The following is a 19,658-nucleotide window of genomic DNA, read 5'->3' on the forward strand; positions in this document are numbered from 1 at the left end:
TGTTCAGCTTCCCCATGTGATCACAGGCCCCTACCAGGTGATGTCCTTGCCCATGCAACCTCTTCTCTGACAAACCAGTTCTTCTGATCAGAAGCCAGTTATTTATGGTTATTGTTATTTATGGTTATTCTGTTTCAATGGGAGAGCATGTAACATCACTGACTCTTCTTTGTTATTCCTTTACCTCTTTGTTGAGCTGAAATTTGAAAGGCTGGTGGCAAACAGACAAGAGGGAAGGCAAAAGCCTGCACCTTCAAAATGGAGTTTGCAGTTTGGTAAAGATGCATACCGTGACTTCAGAATCTCATGCAGAGCCATAGATTGTACAGACAGATACACCAATTCACCACACTGCGAAAAAGCTTTTACAAGGTGTATGCATTACCAGAATCTCAGTATCTGCTCCAATAAATATTTTGTCATGGGAAAGAACAAGTACAATTAATTTAAACAAAAATGTACGGTTCTTTTTAGAAATCCTAGTAAAGTTACAGGAGGGTCCATGGTTATGGATTTAGCTGCAAAATTCACCGTTTGCTGCAGAATTGTGCTACAGAATCTCAGCTATCTTGAAAAGAGTGTAACCAATACATTGATATATGTCTCTGCAGAAAGCCTAAAATAATCTCTCTAAGAGATGGATACTGTTGCATGCATTTCAGTGGGTGGTTAACTTTGAAACCTAAGATGACAACCAGCAGCACCATGAAAATAGAAACTGGGAACAATGTCAAGCAAATTAAAATTCATATTAAAATAGCCTGGGGCGACTGTGCTGATTGTATCATTTATTTTTATATTTAATTCAATAAAAACCTCAATTTAAAAAAAAAAGATGTGAAATTGCTGCAGCACTTCCACCTGCGTGCCCTGGAATTCAAGGGTGTTGCTGGAGAATTTAGGTTCACCTTGTGGTAGTGTCCATGGGGCCTTGGTTACAGGTTGCTGCTCTAGCCGGGCACATGCACCCTGGGGATTCTCAGTTCTTCTTAAAAGGTTTTCACAATGCCACCAAAAATCTGCCATATCCACATTGATGCACCCAGTAATAATGAACAAACCGAAAGAAATTGAGCAATGGCTATACAAATCTTGCCTAACTGAGAAGCAGTGAAAGCTCTGCTCATTTTAAGACATGGGTCAATGCATATTCAGTGCACCATACCATAATCTGATTATCTAAGAGCCTGACTAGCATTGATATGTGGGACTCTATCCCTTAAACAGGTAGGGTGGAGGGCTGGTGAATGCAGTGGCAATATGAGGCTGCTATGCGCGAAAATAGAGAGTTTAGAGTATTATAGCTCTTTCATGAGCCAACAGCCACAGATGATATTTTGGGCTAAATCAGACCCTTAATTATGTAAGAAGATTCATAGTTTATGGTCATGTAATTAATATGATTTGCCAAAAACTCTCCTGGGAGATTATCCTAAAGTTAGAATCCTGCTTTGCTAGCCCGATCTCCCTGCTGCTGTTGGTAGCTGGCTGCCTCATCCCCCCGCCCGCCCGCCCCTTCCAGTTAGTTAGTTGTCATTCTGTCTTCAGGACTTCACCCTCCAAGGGCTAGTCTACACTTACCGGGTAGTTCGACGGCTGCGGATCGAAGTTCCGAGTTCGATTTATCGCGTCTGGTGTGGACGCGATAAATCGAACCAGGAAGTGATCCCCGTCGACTGCGGTACTCCAGCTAGACGAGAGGAGTACCGCGAAGTCGACGGGGGAGCCTGCCTGCCGCGTGTGGACCGCGTCTGAACCGCGGTAAGTTCGAAGTAAGGTATGTCGAATTCAGCTACGTTATTCACGTAGCTGAATTTGCGTACCTTACTTCGACTTGGGGGGTAAGTGTAGACCAAGCCCAAGACTATTCATCCAGTCTCCTAAGAAGCATAATGGAATGTTCCATAATTTTGCCTTCTCAGGAAGGTACCAGGTATTATGCAAAACACAGACTTACAATTTTTAGCCCTGTATTTATGCAAAAGTATTTGGTGTACATTGTGCAAAAGAAATGCTGTTTTAAGGCGTCTGTGTTTTTAAGGATGACATTTCACACAACTTGGAGTGTAGGCAATAAAACAAAATCAACCAGTCCAGACGCTACAGTATGTTATTACAACCACCCTCAAATAAAGTAAATGAGTATTAATAAACAGTTTTCATCTCCAACAGTTTTACAGATCTTAACTAATCTTTATACTACCCCTTTGAGATAGGAAAATATTTCCATTTTATAGATGGGGAAACAGACAGCAGTTGCTGTCCTTTATACAGCCATGAAGTATAGGAGAGCCACCCAGCATCACACCCCTTGAGCTCTGAGATACTCTCTCTCTCCTAGGAGCACCGCCCTTTACTATGGTTAGTGTACAAACAGCCTGAGCTAACCCACGCTGTGCAGAGCAAAAGAATTGTGCAAACATTGCACTTTCCTCTTAGGTGGGTAAGTGAATAATGTTATCCCTCTTTCACATATGGGGTGTGTGTCACAGGTTATGTACCTTGTGGAAAATGCAATAAAATCCCAGAAATTGAATACGTTTACAACTAGGTTAACTTTGCTAAAAGATTCCTCAATTACAAACATGTAGCACTAAATAATGATAATATTTTGATCTCAATGCACTTGAGAAACATCACTTAAGCCTTAAGTTAGCAAATTTGTGCTGTATGGTATAACTATCCCATTCTACACAGGTGGGGAAAGGGAGGTACAAAGGTTACCAGAACCCCTGTGAACCCACCACTCCCTTCAGCCACGTGGGCTGGAGAAAAAAAATCTCCAGTAACTGAAGTTGGCAGGAGCAGCATCTTGGAGGAGTAGAGAAGTCCAGCTGGGATATCCTGCTCCAACATCTCAGACCTAGAAGTGTGCAGGGTAGATCTCCCCTCAAGGAAAACCAGACCTTATGCACTTAGCCACATAGGCTCATCCACTGAGGCAAGGCAGTGGGAGCAAACAAAGGAGTTTCAGCTGCAGGCACCTTTGAACCACTTGTTTACTGATGATGTCACCAATGTCTCTTTTCCCAGTGTTCACTCTTGACATTCTCTCCCCTGTGCTGATTGACTGTTCCCACTTCTCCCTCTGTCTCTTCACTTCAATCTCACTCCAGCTGCCCCTCCTGCTTCTCTTCCCTCCTCTCCCTTCCATCTCCCCACTCCTTTCTTTTGTCTAATATTGCCCTAAACACCACTCGCAAAAACCCACAAGTAGAACTAATGGGCACATGTGAACCAGCCCATTGTTCACTCTGCTGGTATGTTACAGACCTTCCGCCACTTTGCCTCTCATGTCTGTGTTGTCCCCTTACTAAAACTTAGTGGGTTTTTTTGGTTGATCTCTCAGTACCAAAAGAAAGGGGAAGGGTCGATGGGCAACCAGGACCCTGAGACGGACAGTCCCTAAGAACAATGGGGAGAGGCCAATGCTCCAGGTCAGCCTGATTGACAGGGTAGGCAGGCCAGTGAGGGAGTCAGGAGGCTGGGGTCCCGGCCTCCATCTGAGCTGGAGCTGCCTGGGCCAGAGTGGGGCCGAGCTAAGGAGCAAGCAGGAGCCTGAGCTGAGCTGAGCTGGGGAGCAGGGCTGCGCCGGCCAGAGGAACAGCCCAGGGGGCTGCGCTGGAGGCAGAGCAGCAGCAGCAGCGCTGAGGCAGAGTGGAGCTGAGGGTGGAACAGTCCGGAGCTGGGCGTGGTGAGCAGCTAGAGAGAGTGAGGTGGACCCTGGGCAGAGAGCCCCGGCAGGAGACACCATCAATCAACAGTGGCGGATTAGTCACTGGGCCAATAGAGGCCGTGCCAATTGGGGGGGAGCCTGGACAAATGGGCACCCCCCATACCCTAATCTGCTCCGCCCACCCGGCACTCCTGTCGGGGAGTGGGGAAATCTCCTGAGGGGACCCCACTTGCTCTGGCCCATGGCCCCATAAACCACTAATCCGCCTCTGTCAGCCAAGAGGCCTTGCATGCCAGACTTGGAGGGGGATCATAACCCCAATGGGGGGACAGATGCTGGGAAGAAGGGTCCTGCCACCTAGAGCCTGAAGGCATGTGGCCACCGCCAGAGCAAGTGTCCAACCCGCAGCACAGCCGGGGCCTGAGAAAGAGGCCTGGCATATGTGAGGAACAGATTGAACTGCCCTTACATTCTAGAGACACTGGTTGTGATGTCCCTGTGCCACAGAGCAGGGTTATGTGTTTTCCTTTAACCTCTCCCATTTTTTCCTTATTTTTAAAATTGGTTGCTGTTTAATACATTTTATTTGCTTGAACTATATGTAATGATTAGTGGGTCAGGGAAGCGTCCAGAGCCGAGAGAGTACCCTGGAGTGGAGACCCCTAGCGCCTGCCTAAGTGACCATGACAAGGTTGTGGGTTGAGCCCCCCCAGGAATCCTGGGCCCAGCCTTGTTGGGGTTACGAGGACTCTGCCACACAGCAGAGTTGAAGGGGAGCCCTCAAGGTCAGGCAGGCCTCTGAGTAGGCTGACCAGACAGCAAGTGTGAAAAATTGGGACAGGGAGTGGGGGGTAATAGGAGCCTATATAAGAAAAAGCTCCAAATATCGGGTCTGTCCCTATAAAATCGGGACATCTGGTCAGATTCTTTTGCTAGCCCATTCCACCAGGGTAGTGTATAAGACAAGAAAGTTCCCCACAATAATGGGATCATTCCCCCACTTTCATCTATTTAGATGGTAAGTTCTTCAGACAAAAGACTCTCTCCAAAAACAGTGGGGTCCCTTACCTTAGTTGAGGTGTTACTGTAATACTGTAATACAAGTCTGTAATAGGAGAAGCAAAGGCACAGAATTTGAAGTTTCCGTATCCAATTCGTGATATGCAAGGCTTGTTTACCACCACGGGCTTTGCAGCCACAACCTCCACTGAAGTCAATGTGAGCTGTGGGTGCTCAGCCTCTCTGAAAATTAAGCCTAAAGGCCACTTTTCAAGTGATCAGCACAAGAGCTGATCAAAATTGTTGGTTAACTTTATTTTCTTGTTGGAAAACATTTTGAAAGCAAATGAATTTTCATTCACAATTTTTCATTTATGAAAAAATATTTTGATTTTTTAAAAAGGGTTTTTAATGTAAGGATTTCCCCCCCTTTTTTTCCACTGAAAAAAATTGAGCGTCATTGGGGGGAAAACCCACTGGGAGACAACGGAATGGGGAAGATTCATCACATATATAGCAGAATAGGAGGGCAATGGTATTTGGCGGAAGGGGAGAGAATGAGAAGGGCAAGAGAAAGGATAAAGAAAATTAAGCCAAACCATAAGGTCAAAATGTTACCAAAAATACACTATTGTTTGAATGTTTATGAACTGAATCCAAAGTACATTGAAATTAACGGAAAGACTCCCACTGACTTTAATGGACTTTGCTTGGACTCAATAAGAGGCGATATCAGGGTTCAGTAGTACTATAGGAGGATGAGGAGGTGGTGGTTTTAGGAGACATGGTGGTGCACAGGCGTTGGGGATAGATGCGCAGTGTTGTTCTGTTTAGGGATAGGAATAGCTTATCAGAAGAAGGGGACTTTTTTTGTTTCTTGTGCAGGGAAGGGCAGTAAGAGGCATCCATCAATTAAGATATTTTTGTAGCCATTTTTAGCAGCTATCATTATGGCCATATATTGCACGTGACAACACAAAGGGTACATGTACATACAGTCCTAATATAGATCTTTCTGACCAGGCTGCAAGCTTAGTGCCTGGGAAGCTTGCTGATTGTCTCCAGTACATGTTAAAATCCTGCCAGCTGAATTCTGTACACGCTGCATTTTGTAACGAGAGGCCTGAGAGAGACCTGCAAAGAGGGAATTACTATAATCCAGCTTGGATGTCACAAAGCATAGATTAATATTTCATCATCTGCCTCTGACAATACTGTTGTCAGCCTCACTTTGTTCCTGAGCTGGGGCTATGATCTTCAAAAGACAGCCCTAAAGTAAAGATTATGGCAGTGTCTTCACAAGACAGAAAGAGAGCAGTCTCTAGAAAATATCTTGTGTTCTTCTGAATTAACTCATCATTGCAAGCAGAAGTTTGAACTTCCCAAAACCCAAATGCTAATACAAAATTGTAACATATTAGCAGATTGTTAAAGGAGTTGGAGCCCTCAGCAGTGCCAAGGCAGGACAATCAGAATTAGACTGTGTGGGTATACTCAGAGTATGCTAGTAGTCCAGGTGAGTAAGGAGGCCAAAACTGGGCCCTAAGGTACCAGCTGACTTGGGGGGTGGGGGGAAGGGAAGAGCAGGAGACACTCACTATATAGATCTGAAAATAATGTGGCTTACAATAAAAAAAATCCAAACAAGTTACTATACTGTTGGGAAATGAAACCTGAAAACAATATAGGAAAAATGGGATCATCATAGAACTAAAACTAGAACCTTAATAAATGTAGAGTCTTGAAGACTCAGTTTTAAAACTGATTTAATAAAAACCAATTTAGACCTGTGGGTAGAGGCTCTTATTTCAATTTGAATATCTTACTTTGGTTTAACTTAAACTGACTCCTAACTGATGTAAACGAAATCAAAATAAGCCTTGTTTAAACCAAAATAAGACTGTCCACATAGGTTTTTTGCGCCTGTTTAACTACATTGGTTTAAAATAACAACTATAATTTAACCAATGCAACTTTCTTGTGTAGACAAGGCTTTACTGAGATATTTGAACACACCTTGGCATGCTGTTTAGGCTCCTCACCTAATAGAATCATAGAAGTATAGGACTGGAAGGAACCTTGAGAAGTCATCTAGTCCAGTCCCCTGCCCTCATGGCAAGACTTAGGGCATGGCTACACTTGTAGATGTAGAGTGCTTTGAGTTAAACCAGCCTTCATAGAGCGCAGTAGGGAAAGTGCTGCAGTCTGTCCACACTGACAGCTGCAAGCTCACTGGCGTGGCCACATTTGCAGCACTTGCAGTGGCATTGGGAGCAGTGCATTATGGGCAGCTATCCCACAGAGCACCTCTTCCCATTCTGGCACTGTGGCTTGTGGGAAGGGGGCGGGAGGTGTGGGGCATTCTGGGTCCTGTCCCAATGCCCCGTGATGCATCGGTTCGCATCCCAGCAATCCCTCTGCTTCCATGCACATTTGGCGCCATCTTTCAACATTTTTTGTGCTGCGCGCTCTGTCTTCTCTTTCGGTCTGCGGGAATGGAGCCTGAACTGCTGAGGAATATGCTGACAAGTCTCGCCAGCACATCACATTTGGTAGTTGAGTTATTCCTTAAGCTCCAAACTGACAGTGAGGACTCCAACAATGATATTGACTCGAGTAATGCATACGACACGAGATTGCTTGTGGCATTCACGGACATGCTCACCACCATGAAACGACACTTTTGGGAAACAAGTACTGAGCAATGGGATCACATCGTCCTGCAAGTCTGGGATGATGAGCAGTGGCTGCAGACCTTTCAGATGAGAAAAGCCACTTTCATGGGACTGTGTGATGAGCTCGCCCCCACCCTGCAGCACAAGGACACGAGATTGAGAGCTGCCCTGACAGTGGAGAAGTGGGTGGATATTTCAATCTGGAAGCTGGCAACTCCAGACAGCTACCAATTGGTCGCTAACCAGTTTGGAGTGGGAAAGTCGACCGTTGGAATTGTGTTGATGCAAGTTTGCAGGGCCATTAATTGCATCCTGCTCAGAAGAACCGTGACTCTGGGTAACATGCATGACATTGTGGCTGGCTTTGCACAAATGGGTTTCCCTAACTGGGGCGATAGATGGGACGCATATTCCAATTCTGGCACCAGCCCACCTAGCCCCCGAATACATTAATCGGAAGGGGTATTTCTCTATGGTTCTCCAGGCGCTAGTGGATCACCGTAGGCGTTTCATTGACATTAACGCAGGCTGGCCCGGAAAGGTGCATGACGCACGCATCTTTCGGAACACTGGCCTGTTCAGGAAGCTGCAAGCCAGGACTTTTTTCCCAGACCAGAAGATCACCATAAGGGAAGTCGAAATGTCCATTGTGATCCTTGGAGACCTCACTTACCCTTTAATGCCGTGGCTCATGAAACCCTACACAGGGAACCTTGACAGCAGCAAGGAGCGGTTCAACAACAGGCTGAACCGGTGCAGAATGACTGTGGAGTGTGCTTTTGGCTATTTAAAGGGTCGCTGGTGCTCTCTGTATGGGAAGCTGGACCTGGCCGATGACAATATCCCCGCGGTTATATCCACGTGCTGTACCCTCCATAACATTTGTGAAGGGAAGGGTGAAAGCTTCACTCAGGCGTGGACCTCGGAGGTTCAACGCTTGGAGGCTGAATTTGAACAGCCAGAGAGCAGGGCTATTAGAGGGGCTCAGCTCGGGGCTGCAAGGATTAGGGATGCCTTGAGGGAGCAATTTGAGGCTGAAAGCCACCAGTAATGTCTGGTGCCCTGCACGGGAGTGAAGTGCAGTGGTTCCAATGTTAGTAGGAATTTCTGTTTGCGCTACGCTGACTTGCAGTGACTGTTGCTTTCCTGGGCTAAGGTATCTTTTACTTTATGCAATAATAAAGAATGTTTTCAAAGCCAAAAAATCCATTTATTGAAAAGAAAATTCATTTATTGAAAAGAAACACAACTGCTTTGGAAACAGAAAGGGCAAGGAGGTGGGGTGGGGAACGGTTCAATCACAGATTTGTGCATGTCCTGTTCTCATACTCAGCCTTCCTGTCTGGAGTGCTGTGCAATGAGTGCTGCACTTCAGGATGGCTATACTGCATGGTGATGGGGGTTGAGTGCAGAGGGTAAGGGTCGTAGTTTTCAGGGCTGGGTGATGAAGCTACAGGTGTTGGAGGCAGCTGGTGGTGATAAGAATCCAGATGTTGGGAAAAGTGGGTTGGAGGTGACATGGGGGCACAAGGGAAAGAGTTTTGGGACAAGGGCTGCGGGGGGGGTGGGGTGGGCACGGTAGTGCTCCGCCTGCATGGCTACGAGCACCTGGATCGAGTCCGCTTGGCGCTCCATGATGCTTATCAGCTGCTCCGTGCTTTACTGCTGGAGCTCCGTGCTTTTGTGCCGGTGATCCACATTCTGCTGGCGGATCCTCCTTTCACTCTCCCTCCACTCCAGCGCTTTTAGATTCTCGTTAAGGGACTGCTGCATTACTTCATGCAGCATGTCTTCTTTGCTTCTACGTGGCCTCTTCCTAATTCTTTGCAGCCTCTCGGCTGGTGATAACATGGACGGCTGAGGTCTCAAGGTTGCATCTGTAAAAGCAAAACGCAACACTTAACAGAGGCAGCATTGTTCGCACCAGACAGAGCAATGATTCCCCCATACTTAAAGAGGGCAAGCACAGTCTACAAAATAGCATAATTTGCCCATCCCAAAGTGAGCGCACATAACCCACGGGAGCACCAAAATGGTGAGTAAGCACAGGGTCCCAGGGGAATGATTGTTTCATGGCTGTACTGTCCTCTGGGTTTCTGTGCCTTGGGGAGAGCCAACAGCTACAGGGGGCCCCTATACTGAAAACTGTCCTCACATTTTCCACAGGAGTTCATCCTGGAAGATATCTCGCTGCTGAGGGTGACCTGGGAAGCAAGGGAGGGTCTTCTACTACAATGCGGCTTCCGCCCTGGCCCATATGCAGCTTGCCTGTGTGCAGCAATGGTCTCCCCACCCTTCACGGCACAGTGGCGCGGACATGTTAGCCTGACTGGGACAAGGACCACAGTGGCTCTCCCAAGAAACATGCGCAAGTGCATTGCCCAAGGTCTGGCTGAGACCTTGGAAGAGATCACTGAGGCCAATTACCGCAATGTGAGAGAGCACATCAGTGCCCTATTCCACATCTAGGTGTTACCGAAATGTCGGGTCCGCCTAGCTGAGAGCCAATAACAGCCGGACAGGGATAAGGAAGAGATTGCTTTATTCTGCAGAAGAAAGGAGAGCTTTGCACCTTAGTACAAAAACTCTAGCTCATACAAAAATCAAAGATCTTTTATACACACTCAGACACAGACTCTGGTCGTGTTAACATTTGATTGGTGGTTGCCAAACCCTGCACTTCTGCTATCTGGTCAGTGAAAACCGGTTTGGGACCAGTTCCAACTACCTCAAGGCAGAGAAGGGAGGACAGTTCAAAAGTTCAGGCTACTGTGTACGTAAGGTGTCTGTTTTCCCTAATGGCCGCTGGCTGCCATAAAGGCTGCTAGCTGTGAAGGGGGGTCACTGCCGACTGTCACATAGGCATGCATGCAGCCCCAACCCTCCTCGCCCCAAGAGCCCGCACTGAACAATTTCTTTCCCAAAATAAAAGCCACTTACCATGCACGTCCTCTGGTGTTTGTCCTTCCTCAAGCACCGGCCGCTGCGACTGGCTACCTTCCTCCTGGCTTGAGAACAGCTCCTGGCTGCATGCATCTAGGGATTCTGGGGTGTCTTTCTCCACCTCAGCACCCTCACTCCCGCTTTGCTCCTCCTCCTCCTCCTGCCTTGTTGAACTGGGCTCTGAAGTGTCCATGGTGGTCTCCTTGGAGTGGAGGTGGGGTTGCCCCCAAGTATCACGTCCAGCTCTTTGTAGAAACAGCAGGTCACGGGGGCACCATCGGAGCAGCGGTTTGCCTCGCAGGCTTTGTGGTAGGCATTCTGCAGCTCCTTCATAGACTCATAGACTTTAAGGTCAGAAGGGACCATTATGATCTTCTAGTCTGACCTCCTGCACAACACAGGCCACAGAATCTCACCCACCCACTCCTGTAACAAACTCCTGACCTACGTCTGAGTTATTGAAGTCCTCAACTTGTGGTTTAAAGACTTCAAGGTGCAGAGAATCCTCCAGCAAGTGACCCTTGCCCCACACTACAGAGGAAGGTGAAAACCCCCCAGGGCCTCTGCCAATCTGCCCTGGAGGAAAATTCCTTCCCAACCCCAAATATGGTGATCAGCTAAACCCTGAGCACGTGGGCAAGACTCACCAGCCAGACACCCAGGAAAGAATTATCTGTAGTAACTCAGATCCCACCCTATATAGTGTCCTATCACAGGCCATTGGGCATATTTACCGCTAATAGTCAAAGATCAATTAATTGCCAAAATTAGGCTATCCCATCATACCATCCCCTCCATAAACTTATCAAGCTTAGTCTTGAAGCCAGATATGTCTTTTGCCTCCACTACTCCCCTTGGAAGGCTATTCCAGAACTTCTCTCCTCTGATGGTTAGAAACTGTGGGGAAATAGAGCAGGGTGGCCTTCTTTCCGATAACCAAGATCCTGGGCCTGAAGACCCTGAAACATCTCCCCTAGAAATCTGAACCAGACTGCTCAAATCAGTTTGTGAGGCTATGCCCAGTCAAAAGCAGCAACAGAGGAGGGAATGGAAGAATAACCCCCCCCCCTGCAGTAGTACTAATGAAATATGTTCATAACTGATGAAATATGATAACCGCAAGCTACGGAAATAACGTAAGAAGCTACGGAAATAACGTAAGATGCTCAATATTAAGAAATTGTTTTGCAGACAGTTAATCATCCTTGCTGCTATAACTATTTGCAATTTTCCATAGTCCAGCTATCTGCAAACTAGCCCCCACTTAAGCCTTTGCTGAAATCCCCCGGAAAATGACATAGTCCGAGTCTTGAGAAATGTACCCAAGCTAGGGCCGAGCACCACCCCTGCGGAAACCACCAAGCGCCCTTCTACCCAAACAAACACTCACTCCTCGGAAATTAGGTCAGAGGGTAGGGAGGGGGATGAGAAGATTGACCCCAACCCCTGCTTCCTAGCTCGTGATCAGCTCGTGATCACCCCAAACCCAGCCTGTGATTTGCCCCCGAGCTCGTGTTCACCCCATGCCCAGCTTATAATTGGTCCCCAATTTCTTAACTCATGACGTATTGTTTGTACCCTGCTTGTGGTTTAATGGAATAAAAGCAACCTGTAAGCTGTTGCTAGGTGTGTTGGTCTCCGGACTACACCCCAGTGCACTGGTTTGTATGTCAATAAACTGGCCTCAGGCATGAGTCTTTGAACTAAATGACTGCGTGGGGGTCTTTGACCACGACAATTTGGGGGCTCGTCCGGGATCACTCGACGTCCCACCGGACCGGAGGACCGTGGACCGCTTCCACACCGATCCCAGGCGCCAGGTAAGAGACCCTTGTCTCTATTTGGGCTTCGGTGGGGAGCTGCCCATAGGCTCTGGGTTCAGGTAAGGGCGCGCTGTGATCCGAACGTTTTAAGGTTAGACTCATTTGCCTGACGCCTGTTCGTTTTGTGTGTGTCTGTTCTGTAACTTGTCTGTTTAAATTCTTGCATCATGCTGCTCTCTCTCTATCATTATTTCCTTAGGCTATAGGCTAGGGGGTGGGGCGTAGGGGACTGTCTGTTTTGTGGTGTGTACATGAGGTCTTAGACCCAACGGTTTCCTTGGAACAGCCTCGGTGAAATTACTGGGACATCCGTCTGGCAGTTAAACACTTTTAGAGTGCCAGCCCAGAATAAAAAACAAGTTTCGGATGACAGGAGATTATTCAGGCAGGAACAGAGGCTGAATAGGCTGGGTGATCTCTCTGGGACATAAAGGAAACCACCAGTGACTCAAGAACTGAGTGGCCCGAGGACTAAAGGTAAACAACTAAGAGGGTTTCTAATCTTAATAAGAACAAGAAGTACGCCAAACTCCTATGCTTTGCCTTTTTAAGCTTTCTATATTGTTGCTTGCTTAGCTTTGTGGCCATATCCCTCTGGGCAGTGGTGATCTCAGAGGGAGGTGAAAATCAGGCTGCAGGAGCACCCCGGGAAAGTGGACCCCATAGTGAGTAGGGGACTGAAGCCACTCCCTGGAGCCCACTACAGGCGGGGTAAGGGACCGAGGATAGCGGAGACCCCCGCCTAGAGTGACAGTGGTGGGATGAGGCCAGGGCACCCTGGAGCCTACTACGGGTGGGGTAAGGGACTGGGAAAACCGGAGACCCCCACTTAAGTAAGTAGTAGTAGGGCAGGACTTCAGGGAATCCCGGTGCAGCCGAAGGGGGCGAAGGACTCCCACCAGCAATAGGCTGTGTGGATTAGTGAGACCTGCGGCCCGGGGATTGACAGGACTCCCACTAGCAATAGGCTGGGGGCTGGAAAGGACTGTTATAGCAAAGATCCCGGTTTAGGTGTGGTGTGATTGTAGGTCGTGAGGTGACTCCGGGACCGGCTGCGGGCGGGGTAAGGGACCGTGAATCGGAGACCCCCGCTCTAGTAGGTCCCCACCCTTTTCTTACCCGTTAAGTGACAATTGTGTCCCTTCTCACTCGGAGAGAGAGAAGGCCCCGGGAAACCGTCCACGTACTCCTAGGCAGTGGAGCAACCCATCCCGTTCTCTTGAAGGCGGGCCGGTGCTCTCTGCTGGGGGAGAGGTGTACGGCGACCACCTCCTTGCTCGGAGAGCGGGGAAGCCCCAAGGAATCCGTCCGCGTACTCCTAGGTAGCAGAGTATCCCATCCCGTTCTCTTGAAGGCGGGCCGGTGCTCTCTACCGGGGGAGAGGTGTACGGTGACCAAAGCTTTCCTAATTTTTGTGTGATTGTGTTAGTTTTGGTGGTGTGTTTTCTTGTGAAGAAGGGCAAATGCAGGATCTTGGACGGAGGTTTTGCAACAGTTTGCATTGGTGAAATGTCATGCGGGGGCTGTTGTGGAGCTTTTGCTTAAAAATTTTGTATCACAATCTGGCATATCTGAACCAATTATAAAAAAAAAAACCTATGTGCAGCTTCACAGATCCAGTATGGCCAAATGCCCTTTAAAGGCCACTCCCAATCAAGGGACCAAATTCAGCCCTCATAAAAATTTTACCAGGGCACCCAATGCAGCTACCAACAGTGCCCTGCTGGCCTAGCTCAAATAAACAGTCATTTAATAAATTACACAATAGTCAGGCACTAACGAAATGTGTTAGGTCTTTTTATATACAGCAGTCCTGCCACTCGCTGAAACCAGAGACTGGGTTTGCATAAGGGTCCATCAGCAAAGAACTGCCCTGGCCCCATGCTAAGGGACTCTTGTCCGCTGACAAATCCATTAAGCCTTCGGACCTTGCTAAGAAAACAGCTTCTCCACCTGAGGCCATAATAAAGCCTCCAACCAAGCAAGGTGATTGTGCTGGTAACCCCTCCCTTGCAGCCTCATTGCCGGACAGCTAAGTGAACTAAGACTACGAAATCTTGAAGAATAGCTTGCGGACGCTAGCCAAAACTACCTGAAAATGAAACTTTTAATATTTCTCAGCCTCTCCTCCTTAACGAACTTGGGGTGGGGAGGGAAAAAGTAATCTTGGCCAATCAGTAGCCTCCGGTTTGGCCTGTGTCATGTTGCAGTGTATTCCGGCTCTATATGGTTGCCCATTGTTGTAGTCCCCGCTCCCCAGCTACTCCCCCTCGTATCTTCTCCAATTCCCATATAAATCTGTCTGGCCGTAGCCTCAGGGAAATTCAAGTCTCGGAACAACAAATGTGGTATAGCACATCCTACCGATGGAATTGTTGTTTACAGTGGTGAATTGTGCTAAATGCTACTATGAGAACCACCACTTTCTCATTTCCCTCTCTGCTTTCCAAATAACTACCTAGTACCCTGATTGTTTTCAGAGAGCGGCCATTCAACTGGCCCAGCTTGTGCAGTGGGAAAGTTTTTATTGGGGAAAGGGAGGCGTAGTAGAAGGAATCTTACATAACCTAACTAAAGTAGCCGCTATTTGAACAATAAACAAGGCCCAAGATCATAAAGAACGCCTGGAAATTTTTGGAAAAAGCATCAGGCCTTTTTACTGAGGCAGGGTTAACTAACACCTATACCAATATAAAAGCCCTCCATGCCTTGTCAGGACTGGGAACCACAATCCAAACCCTTCTATCAAAATTAATAAACACCCTTGCCTTAGCAGGAAAGGACACTGTCAGGGATTCAGCTTGTAGTCAAATGCAGGATTTCTTTAACGGTCCCTTAGAAAAAAAATGCAAACCAATGTTTTAAATCAGCGGTGGCCTGAAACCCTTACCACTACTGTGGGAGTGCCACCCAAGCTGTGGAAGTGGAGAAATATGTGAACATTGTCAAAATAAAGCTGTAACTCTGTTGTATGTACCTTCCAAGCTTCGGAACCGGTAAATGGCACCTGGGCTCCAGTGCACTTATTTGTGCCAAAACCCTGGGCGAATTGTCTATGGGACTGGGTTATCCACCGGCAGGTATGGGAAGTTAAACCACCCCATGAACCTAGCCATTTCATCACCACTCCCTATGATTTCGCTGCTCAACATATCTGGGTGGGTATCGGAACCTTGTGGTCATTATGGCCCTTGGAACCCCCACAGCTATTTTGCCTCCGCAAATTGCATCCTGGAAAAGTGGTTAACGTTTTGATTTGGCATGTTGGGAAGGGGAAGCGATAGGTAAAAATCCAGAGGGAAAATTATTATTTAGTAAGAGCCAGGAATGTGCCCTGCCATCGGACCCCCACATCCTTATCCCCTTTCACCTTAACTTAACCGCTGCACAAGGAAGCCGCTTTATTGTATGGCCTGCTAATCCTCAGGTTTATGTAACCCTCCATCCAAGTGTTCCTTTTACATTTGATTGGACTTCCCCTATCCCTAACCGCTTCCTAAACCTCACTTCTCTACTCCCTCTGCTCTCCAACTTATCTCACCTGCAAAACCCAAATGCATGTAATAAAAATAGAAAAACAACAAAAAGGCCAAAGCCTTCTAAACTGATTATCAAGTATATACACCTTATGCTCCTCCTACGATATTGCATGCTTTGCCTCTAAGGAAATCGCCCAAGTTACACCCAGTTGGCTAACCTTTTCTACTCTTCACATTCTATTTTGGATTGTTCTAGCAATTTGTTGCGGATTAATGTTGGCTGTTGCTTGTTGTCTATGTAAATTTTGCCGTTTGCCCCGGCTCCCGGTTCAGCCCCGACCACCACCGGAAGCCCTTTTTATTTTCATAAATATTCCCCACCCCACACTATATTGTCCCTCAAATCCGAAAATCGACCACCTTAGTGTCATTTCTAAATCCAAATACTGTCCTATGGCCCCTTTATTTAATAATAGTAGTGATGCCTATAGGGCATCAGAGGAGGGAGATTGTGGGGAAATAGAGCAGGGTGGCCTTCTTTCCGATAACCAAGATCCTGGGCCTGAAGACCCTGAAACATCTCCCCTAGAAATCTGCCATACTGAGGACTTTCGTGGGTAATGGGGTAGGCCTAAAAGCCTGAACCAGACTGCTCAAATCAGTTTGTGAGGCTATGCCCAGTCAAAAGCAGCAACAGAGGAGGGAATGGAAGAATAACCCCCCCCCTGCAGTAGTACTAATGAAATATGTTCATAACTGATGAAATATGATAACCGCAAGCTACGGAAATAACGTAAGAAGCTACGGAAATAACGTAAGATGCTCAATATTAAGAAATTGTTTTGCAGACAGTTAATCATCCTTGCTGCTATAACTATTTGCAATTTTCCATAGTCCAGCTATCTGCAAACTAGCCCCCCCTTAAGCCTTTGCTGAAATCCCCCGGAAAATGACATAGTCCGAGTCTTGAGAAATGTACCCAAGCTAGGGCCGAGCACCACCCCTGCGGAAACCACCAAGCGCCCTTCTACCCAAACAAATACCCACTCCTCGGAAATTAGGTCAGAGGGTAGGGAGGGGGATGAGAAGATTGACCCCAACCCCTGCTTCCTAGCTCGTGATCAGCTCGTGATCACCCCAAACCCAGCCTGTGATTTGCCCCCGAGCTCGTGTTCACCCCATGCCCAGCTTATAATTGGTCCCCAGTTTCTTAACTCATGACGTATTGTTTGTACCCTGCTTGTGGTTTAATGGAATAAAAGCAACCTGTAAGCTGTTGCTAGGTGTGTCGGTCTCCGGACTACACCCCAGTGCACTGGTTTGTATGTCAATAAACTGGCCTCAGGCATGAGTCTTTGAACTAAAATGACTGCGTGGGGGTCTTTGACCACGACAAAACCTTCATCTAATTTCAAGTCTAAACTTCCTGATGGCCAGTTTATATCCATTTGTTCTTGTGTCCACATTGGTACTGAGCTTAAATATATATATATATTCCTCTCCCTCCCTAACCCTTCACTTTAACCCTGCACTGCAGTGCGTCCCGGTCATGGCCCCTTTCCATCATGTCCCTTGATATCTGCCTGAAGGTATTGCAATTCCTATGGCTGGAGCGCAGCTGGGACTGGACAGTTTCCTCCCCCCAAACACTGATGAGGTCCAACACCTCGCCATTGCTCCATACTGGGGATGACCTGGCGCGTGGAGGCATGGTCACCTGGAAAGATTCGCTGAGAGCACTCCACGCCTGGCTGAGCAAACAGGAAGGGGATTTTCAAAATTCCCAGAGAATTTAAAGGGCAGGTCTGACGGTTGGTCACCTGAGGGCAGGGCAGTAGAGTTCAAAGTGATGACCAGAGTGGCTAGAACAGGCATTGTGGGACACTTCTGGAGGCTGATCAGAGCACATTAACAGACCAGGGCGTCCACACTGGCGCCGCGGTGCTCCAGAGGGGGTGCATCAAACGTTATTCCACTCGCCGAGGTGGAGTACCAGGAGCGCTCTAGCCGCGGAGTCAGAGTGCTGTACATGCCTTGCCAGTTTGGACGGGTCGTGAGTTAGAGCGCACCGGGCTGCTTTAATGCGCTCTAACTTGCACGTGTAGCCATGCCCTAAGTATTATCTAGACCGTCCCTGAGAGATGTTTGTCTAACCTGCTCTTAAAAATCTCCAATGATAGAGATTCCTCAACCTCCCTGGGCAGTTTATTCCAGTGCTTAACCACCCTGACAGGAAGTTTTTCCTAATGTCCAACCTAAACCACCCTTGCTGCAGTTTAAACCCTTTGCTTCTTGTCCTATCCTCAGCGGTTAAGAAGAACAATTTTTCTTCCTCCTCCTTGTAACAAACTTTTATGTACTTGAAAACTGTTATCATGTTCCCTCTCAATCTTCTCTGCTCAGACTAAACAAACCCAATTTTTTTCAATCTTCCCTCATAGGTCATGTTTTCTAGACCATTAATCAGTTTTGTTGCTCTTCTCTGGACTTTCTCCAATTTGTCCACATCTTTCCTGAAATGTGGTGCCCAGAACTGGACATAGTTCTCTCGCTGAGGCCTAATCAGCATGGAGTAGAGCGGAAGAATTACTTCTCATGTCTTGCTTACAACGCTCCTGCTAATACATCCCAGAATGATGTTCGCTTTTTCCCCCAGTGTTACACTGTTGACTAATATTTAGCTTGTGATCCACTATGACCCCTAGATCCCTCTCTGAAGTACTCATACCTAGGCAGTCATTTCCCATTTTGTATGTGTGCAACTGATTGTTCCTTCCTAATCCTGGATTTTTTCCAGGTACTTTGTCCTATATTTTTGAACTCTGGTCACCTGACAGTACACAACAGCTGGTGAACAAGGGCAAAACTTAATTGTGAACAGGTTGGTAAATTAGAAAGCATATTGGGATTTACTATATTCTTATCCTGTTTGTATTTACTTTCCATTAATAATAGTTTGAGCAAAATTTTGTGTTTAGGACCGTGGAAAAATGAAGTTTGGATAAAGCCAAAATTTGTGCTTATGGCCAGAACTATTAGAGGGGTGTGATTTTACTGCAGAATCCTACAGGTGCAAGTATGCTGCAGTTGCAATGTCCCAAGGATGCGTGACCAGATCCTTTGCAACTAGGACCATTTAAAACCTGTAGTTGGAGCCTTGATGCAGAGCCATTTAAATAAGCCAAGGAAGGATTTACCTACCTATACTGGAGCTAGAACCACATACATACACTGCCACAATCGTTGTGGGAATGTGAAAAGATTACTGTGACAAATCACATGATTAGTACACAGCATGGAACACAATTTGTGAGCAAGCCATAGGCTGACGTTTGGTCACTTAAAGCATTCATTGAATAGCTTCAAATAATGAGCACATTCATAAAATCAGAGTTTGTGAAATGAGTCCCAAAGTGGAGGTGGGAGAGAGGCAAAATTCACTGTTTATTTATTTCTATGACTAGTTTGTTCAGCTGGACTGTTCAATAGAACAGCGGGGTTTTATTTCACACATAGTAATACGTTGGAGGAACTTTAGGTCAGAATATTTGAAAAAGAAAGTAAGCTGATCAAAGTGATCACTCATCAGGTAGCCTAGATATCCCTTCAGTGGACACTCTTGCAGAAGTTGCGCAATATAAACCTTTCACTATATTCTTTCCTGGGACAAACGCATCAGTTCCCAGTACAATTAAGTGTGTATATTCTGTTGAAAATCCAGTCCAGCTTGTTTCTTAAGGCCCTACTTAACTTGCGATATTGTGGAAATGCGGATTCGGCAATATTAGGCTTCCACCGCAATTTTGACAGCGGGAGCCTCCGCTCTCAGCCACGGGCGGCCACCAGCCAACAGCAGAAAATCACGGAAGACTAATAATGGACTTTATTATCACAAATAACAAGGTCCATTATTACTTAGTGTTCTTCAATTTTCCATGGCTTGTCCGCAACTCAGCTGCATTTTTTTTTTTGACAACCATCCTGCAATTCAAGTAGCACCTTATTTATAGCATTTCTAGAATGGCAATTACTGAACTGACACACGTATTGATTTGTGCCATGT

This window comes from Emys orbicularis, chromosome 2 (assembly GCF_028017835.1).
Source record: "Emys orbicularis isolate rEmyOrb1 chromosome 2, rEmyOrb1.hap1, whole genome shotgun sequence".
In the NCBI taxonomy this organism is placed as follows: Eukaryota; Metazoa; Chordata; order Testudines; family Emydidae; genus Emys; species Emys orbicularis.